The sequence below is a fragment of the Dasypus novemcinctus genome, chromosome 10, assembly GCF_030445035.2.
Source record: "Dasypus novemcinctus isolate mDasNov1 chromosome 10, mDasNov1.1.hap2, whole genome shotgun sequence".
Taxonomy (NCBI): Eukaryota; Metazoa; Chordata; class Mammalia; order Cingulata; family Dasypodidae; genus Dasypus; species Dasypus novemcinctus.
Genome location: NC_080682.1, coordinates 95,424,821 through 95,432,831, shown reverse-complemented (window position 1 = coordinate 95,432,831; position 8,011 = coordinate 95,424,821).

The following is an 8,011-nucleotide window of genomic DNA, read 5'->3' as shown; positions in this document are numbered from 1 at the left end:
CACAGCAGGTTCTTGTCAATCTTCAAGTGTTCCCTGGCCCGCATTTACACATTTCCAACTAAACATAATCAATCAATATCTACCAATGACACTATCTCCACCTCCCTTTGTGTAAATCCCAGAAAAGCACTAAACTCTTTATACTCCTGGAGACAGATTTGAGCTTGTTTCTTAGCTCTTTTCTCTTTACCAGCAGTCATGTAATAAATCTCTTTCTTTGAAACTGCGGTGTCAATTGCACATCAGGCAGCAAAGGCATTTTGTCCAGTAATGTTGTGGAATTTAAGAGAAGTTCAATTATTCGAGTATAGAGAGGCCAGGACTCAGGAATGATTTTGAGAAGGAAAAATGGTTTATTGACGGCCGGCCGGACTCGGGAGCTTTCTGTTTGAATCCCGAGCCCCGAACAAGATTTTCAAACGTCTTTTATACAGAGAGGAAAGGCCAAAGGTCCCTTTGTTTCAGTTCTCAATAGGCTTCAATTAGCATATATCTCTTCCACATCTTAGGTAAGCTTTTAGCAAGGACTCCAGACATTTTAGATAAGCCTTGGTTTTTGCATTTCCCCTAAATACTTAAAGTTTATAGCCCTTGCTTTGTTAAACATTTCCTGGGACTGGAGCCTGCTGGTCCCTAAGAGCAGGACTGCAGCCTCTTACCGTTTCACACCCACAAGTCAAACAACTTAGTTATTTCTGAAGAGACACAAGTCAAACAGCTTAGTTATTTCTGAAGAGACAAAGAGCCTTCCACCCATAGCCCACATCATTCCCCCCTTTCTGCCAAAGATTAACTTGCTAAGCTTTGGCATAATTATTGTTGGAGCTATGAGGTGGATGGCTGTTTGTTGTCTTGACTGATTATTTATCAGTCTTTAGTACAGCATCCAGGACCGTTTTTAGAAGTTTAGAACTTTTCATTCTGGACAGCAGAATCTTGGGCAGGGGCCTCCCGCAGTTATTCTGCTGCCACTGGCACTCACGTGGATTTCCAGTCAGGTTCCAGATCCATCTATTACTTTTATTTTACTCTTAAAGAGTTTACACCTTTAATTTAAAAGGGGTGCTGAAGGGAGACGATCTCTTTTCTGTAACTGCTTCCTGCTGGCCATGGGCTGTAGTCATTGCCTAATAAGGTGTAAAACTCTTTAATTTATTCTAACTGGAGGAAGATGGATCTGGCATTCTGTACGAAGTTGGATGAAGTTTTCATATGGTTAATAAGATGTTCACTCTGAAAGAAACAAACTTAATTAAAATTTTGGAATACCTGTTTTTAAAAGAGGACACATTGGATTGCAGAGGTAGACAAGGTCAGGTGCCTATAAAGATGGCATTCCCCAAAAGCTGGTGGGAACAGCATATATATTCTTTTTTTAAGTTATCCATCTTTAGAGAGAAATTGCAACAGACACTTAGCTTTGTCTGAAGACACATTCCAAGCTGTTCAATGATTGACACTCATTCGCTCTGTCAGATGCTCCTGGTGAACTGGCACTCCTTGGGCAACTGGCTTCACTCAGGATTAGAACACTAATTTGGAAATACTCTTAGTTTTCACCTGTGGGAGTGATCAGAACTACAGAATAAAGATTTTTACACCTTGGTTTTCATTGTACAATTTCTAGCAATTTTGACTTGTTCAATAGGTGACTCACCATCAGCAAGCAAGCCTCACTTTTGCTAACTTGAGACTGGCTGAGACTGCCACCTTATTCTATAGACATGTTATTAACTGTTTAGAAAATGATATTACCAGGAATTTAACATGTCTAATATACTTCTGCACTTGATCCAAAATAGAAAAGATAACATTACAATTATTAGGCATATATTTAGTACAGGATAAAAGTACAGCACTTAATATTAACTAATGTATTACTTAATGCATAAGGATTCAGAGTTGCCATTATTAGTTTTGAGTTTCAGGTTTGTAATACTTTACATGTTATCTCTCCATGAAAGCAGGCCATAATGCCAATTGTGTTTAAGTTTTACTTACAGTCTCCTGGTATCATGGCTCCACTTAGCATGTTCTTCAACGCAGTGAGCAAGTTGCAGCATCCTTCCAGTATTCCAGAGATTTTCCAGTATTCTACTAGCCTGGTGCATAGTGCTCTCTGGCACCATGGAACAGTGCCAGTCTGGAGGCGATATCCATTGTACACTTGTACCGAGTCATTATTGGCTGCAGGAGCTTGAAACTGCAATATAGTTTCCATCGACTTCAGGAGCAGAACCAGAGACTGATATAGCACATATTTTAATTGAGGGGTCAGTGACCAGCCTAGCCAATAACTCACATGGAGAGGCCACCTGTAATGTATACAAGGCCTGGTTCGAATGCACAAGAGTTTGACAATGTTAAAGTTTATTCCTTGTTTTATATATATTTTAAACAACTTAACGCAATACATATATCAAATGACTATTTACTTACACAATTTTACTATGAAGATAACAGTAGGTGCTTTACTTTAGTAATAGAGGAAAAATATTATTTTTCATTGTTAGAATGAAAACAATTTTTCCAATAGAATCAAGACAACTTTTTATTACCATTTACTTAAATGTGTATTTTGCAGTGGCCTTCAGACAGGTTTATTATTATGAAGTTATTTCTGCTACCAATACCAATCTAAGTTTCTTTAGTTAACAATAACTTCTACAACTAGAACTATTTAAACATTTTCAGTTTGGAAGATGTTTTACAAACTCTTTATAATTGACTATAACCACATTGACTAGCCACCTCATGTTTAAATAAACTTACTAAATTACAATTACCAATGAAAGAAATTTACTCTCTATTTAAGAGAGCATATCTACAATCTTTTCCCTTTAGCCTAATTTCACCAATGTGAACTTACAATTTTCACTTACAATTTTCATTACTGTAAAGATTTTGTACATATGTTAATTTAGTTTATAAATTAACTATGGGAGATTACACTCAAGTTAAATAAAATTGAAACCATAATAGTTTATGCAAGGAATGTTCTCTTTTTCCCTTACAGGAAGCTAAAAAACTTCTTTTCTTTAAGTTATGAAAATTATTAATTTAAAAGCATAACTGACTACCAGGTTTTAAAACACATGCATACTGACTTCCAGGTTTCAAAACACATTACACAATTACTTAATTTTTTAAAATCATAACCCAGGAAAGATCTCTCCATAGTTTTTATGGACTTTCCTTTACTTACTGAAATTTGTTAATAGAGCCACTAATTACCTTATTTTGTTGGAAAGAAATCTTCTGGAAGAAAATAAGGCTCACCAGATTGTGGAGAAGAAAATACTTTTATTCTCAATCTTGCAAGAAGGGGCGCAGAGCCAGATATGGCTGGTGCCCCGAACAAAGAAAAATGACACAATTTATACCCCTAAGCCTAGCATGCAAGCTCTTCCTGTTTTTCCATAGATTGGATACTTCAGAAGTTACAGCTTATCTGAGATTTAACTTTTCCCACGCAAAAGTTTGATTTAACTACTTCCTCTATCACATTCCAACCATTTTAGTTTTTACCTGCTCCCCCCCTTTGTCAAATAAGGAATAGAATTTAGTGCTGAAATGGCACCGACTTAGTTAGCTCCTTCTTGGGCATCCTTCCACTGCCCATAGGACTGGCCTAAACTGGTCTCCTCCACTGCTGTCCCACCCGGGAGTGGGAGACTGAGGCAGCAGGCCGCCGGGTTACATCAACATTTTTCTTCTGTGAAAATTAACCTAATCTTTGTTTTTTTTTTTTTTTTTTTTTCAATTTATGGCTGACAAAGGTTTAAACTGGGAAATTACCAGGCAAACTGATTCTTAATTCCCTAGCCTAGTAGATAGGTTTAATCTGCCATACCTAGTCTTGCCTTAAAAGCTCTTGCAAAGAGGAGGCCCTTTCCCAATTGTTTCCATAATCAGATTTCTATGACTTTCTCATCCTGCTTAGTTCAATTTGGGCTTTAAGAATATTTATAAATATAACTGCATATTTAATTTTTAACAATTTGAGCAAATAGGCAGACATGAATAGTTTGACACAACAACATGACTTTAGTTACTTTAAACTTTTCAAAGACTTTTGAAACTCTTCTTAATTTGCACTATGACCATGCAGTTTACCACAAGAATTTTCTTTCTTACTTAATGGATTGTAATAACCAAAATGTTCTCAATGCCTTAGCACCATTTTGTTTTAGAACTTTATATTTTACTTTGAAATTAGCAGAATTTTGGATAAGTAACAAGATTAATTTTATATATATTTACTGAGGCTATTTGAAGCCTCAGGGAGACAGACTGCTTTCTCTCATGAATTGCCACTCTTAGGAACACTGACCGTCAAGGCAGGAGACTTCTCCCCCTCCACCCCCCTTTTGGTTTTGGAGATAATAAAACTCCAGTGGTCATTTAACCTTATTCTATCAGGCAGCAATTTATTTAGTTTACACTTGAATTCATGAGAGAAAGGGTTACTAATACCAGAAGAGGAGACAGTGATGTCCCAGCTCTTCTCAATTATGAAATAACCACAGACAAAGGCAAAGGGCGAGGTTAGGCCTGAAGCAACCATAAACAAAGGAAAGGTTAGTGTAGAATTTACACTTAAATAATAGTTTCAGGCTAAATTCACCCAGCTATAATCTCAGTTATTGTCTTTCCACTGTTTTACAATATAAATGCATTTATAAATGATTTTAACTCTTAGTTACAGTTTTTATTAATTTTTTTAAAACCTATTAATTTTATAACACCTTTAAATACCTTTCATTCAACTTATAACATATTAAATGAACTTAACCATTACTTTAATTTTTCCTTTAAAGTGAAAGAATAAATCTCTTGCAGTTAGTTTGAAATAAAAGGCTACTTTTCAGGATTTGATTTCTAGAACATAAAATGTTCTTTTAAAAGAGGTAAGACTCTTCTTCAAACATTGAGGATATGATGAGGTTAAAGCACAAGAAGCTATTGATAAAATATTTTCTTTGTATATTGATCTTACTCAATTTAATCATAAAAATTTCCCTTCCACAAACCTTCTACACTTTCAGTATTCATTCAGGTTCTGTCCCACACTCTACTCTTTCCAATAATCAATCATTTTATCTTAGGACAAAATCATCTTCTGTTTCCTTAACAATAAAAACACACTCCATATATCCCACATACTGAGTTACCAGGCAAACTTCTTGCAACATATAATTGCCATTAATACTAAACAAGTTTGTTAAAATAATGAACTTTTCTTCACTTTAAATACTTAGTAGCATGTAATACCAGAAACAGTTTTTTTGGAAGCAAGTTGGCAGGGGAGATTGGCTGCCGAATAAGTTTGTTATAAAATTGCCTTTTATTATTATTATTATCAATTCAGTTTTGTTAAATAATGACTTTCTGCAATTAGCCACTTAAATACCTTAAACAATGCTTTGTAAAACTTTTATAATTATTTATACCCTTAATACAAAGTTTACCTTCACAGAACACATTCTCTTACTTAAGGATACTACAATACCTTCTAAGAACCTGAGCAGAATGCAAACGTATTTGGTTTTGACACCCTAAGGAGGGAACTTTACTGCATTTATTCTGATTCTGCTTTTCACCTCCTTCACTTCCCCCCCTTCCAGGCAGTCGGGTGCACAACAAACAGGAATGCGGCTTATGAATAGAAGGGTGGACTCACTGGAAAGGGGCAAGCCGCTCCCCCCTTTCCAGCTTTCAGCCAAAATGGGCAGACAGAACTTACTCAAATTTGGCAACTCTCCCAGGAACCCAGCCGCCCTGACTGGGACATTCCCAACAGACTTGGGTGCTTGGCTCGGACACAGATGGCCTCCAAGCCCCGGCAAAGGGCCAGACCAGAGACAAGACACCAGAACATGCACAAACATCTAGACTCCGCAAACATCCAGACTCCTCAGCTTTTGCCCCAGAATCATTTCACCCCCTTGCCAATGGCAAGGAAGGGCTCCAGCTCAGCTGTAATTCTACTTCATGTAAGGACACAACTCCAACACTAACATTGAGCTGACACAGACAGAAGCACAAAGGTCACTAATCTGACCCACAAGTTTATATAGTTATTTTCACCATGGCTGCCCCCACAGCCATCACAAACCTCAGAACACTTAACATTTGGTATAAAGCAAATTCATTCACAAATTAGCACCATAACAAAAGATTTCAGCTAGACTTTTCCACTGTTTAAACTTTACACCCAGACCAAGCTCCACCAGAAAAGCCGATCCATTTTCCTGTAACCAAGTTTTGTTTTCCTTAATCTAGACCAATTTCCAGGATATTAGGACTCGAACCTATAAATACCCTTCCTATTAAAATCGAGACTCCACTCCTTTAGTGGATATAAGACCAGTACCAGATTCTAACATGCAGTTAGACAAACCCAAAACACCAGGGCTTTTCCCCGGTTTTCCTCCTTTTCCCAAGCCTAGAGAGAACGGCTTCCCCCCAGCCTTCTGGGGCTACTAGGGTTCTCTCGGGAGGTGATCAGCCTCCCCTTCCTAGCAATTAAAGCTAGGGCCTTCCAGACTCTGCTCACCCGGGGAGTCTTACCTTCTTCCCTGTTCGGAGCTCTTTTTCGTTCCCAGAATCTTTCTCTTCAGACCTTCCATTGCCCCTTGATTTTGTCGGGAAGATTCTGGTGGAGCCCACATCTTTTCTGGATTAAATTTAATCCAGGGGCGCCCAGATTTGGGGTTCACCCGAGTCCTCCCGGCTTCCTCGGGGATTTGGAAGGGGCAGCAAAATGCTACCGTCTCTGGCCTTCATTTATTATCCCTTCGTGGTTGCCAAAAATGTTGTGGAATTTAAGAGAAGTTCAATTATTCGAGTATAGAGAGGCCAGGACTCAGGAATGATTTTGAGAAGGAAAAATGGTTTATTGACAGCCGGCCGGACTCGGGAGCTTTCTGTTTGAATCCCGAGCCCCGAACAAGATTTTCAAACGTCTTTTATACAGAGAGGAAAGGCCAAAGGTCCCTTTGTTTCAGTTCTCAATAGGCTTCAATTAGCATATATCTCTTCCACATCTTAGGTAAGCTTTTAGCAAGGACTCCAGACATTTTAGATAAGCCTTGGTTTTTGCATTTCCCCTAAATACTTAAAGTTTATAGCCCTTGCTTTGTTAAACATTTCCTGGGACTGGAGCCTGCTGGTCCCTAAGAGCAGGACTGCAGCCTCTTACCGTTTCACACCCACAAGTCAAACAACTTAGTTATTTCTGAAGAGACACAAGTCAAACAGCTTAGTTATTTCTGAAGAGACAAAGAGCCTTCCACCCATAGCCCACATCAGTAAGATTAAGAGGTACTTGTCATTGTTATTTTAATTATGTGATGCTGTTAAGAGAAAAATTTTAATTTTGTTAACTATGCTCACAGACTTTTAACCTAAAATATTTAATGCAAAAAGGTGAATTTATAAAGTATTTAAATTATTAAAATTGAACAAATCAATGATAGTTTATATTTTCAATTTAAAGTTTAAATGTAATTTTAAAATTCTGAAAATAATACAAGTTTATATAAAGGCTGGAATATAAAAAGTTTATAAATTACACAATATCCTAATGTTTCCAACAGAATTATTATCATGCTTAGCATATCCTTCCCTCTTTTGTCATACATAGAATATTTTAGTTTCCATCATAAATATAAACTTTAAACATATTTTTAAAATGTTTACAATAGATAAAGGCACAATTCCTACAATAAAAAAAGGACTACTTCAAGATACAGTTCAGTGGATTTTAGAATATTTACAGAATTAGGAATAAATTTTTAAGGTGCTGCTAAGCAAGTAAAGGGGACTTTCATGGATGGATCAATTTGGTTCTTCTCCCAATTTACATACCTCCAACAACACTTTATAAGAGTAATGCTTTGAGTCAGACTGCTTGCTCTTAAATGGGGTAACTAAGGGTTTTCAATCTGATGGTATATGAATCAGCATCCAAGGCTCCTAGTAGGCACCTCAAACAAGGATGACTCAG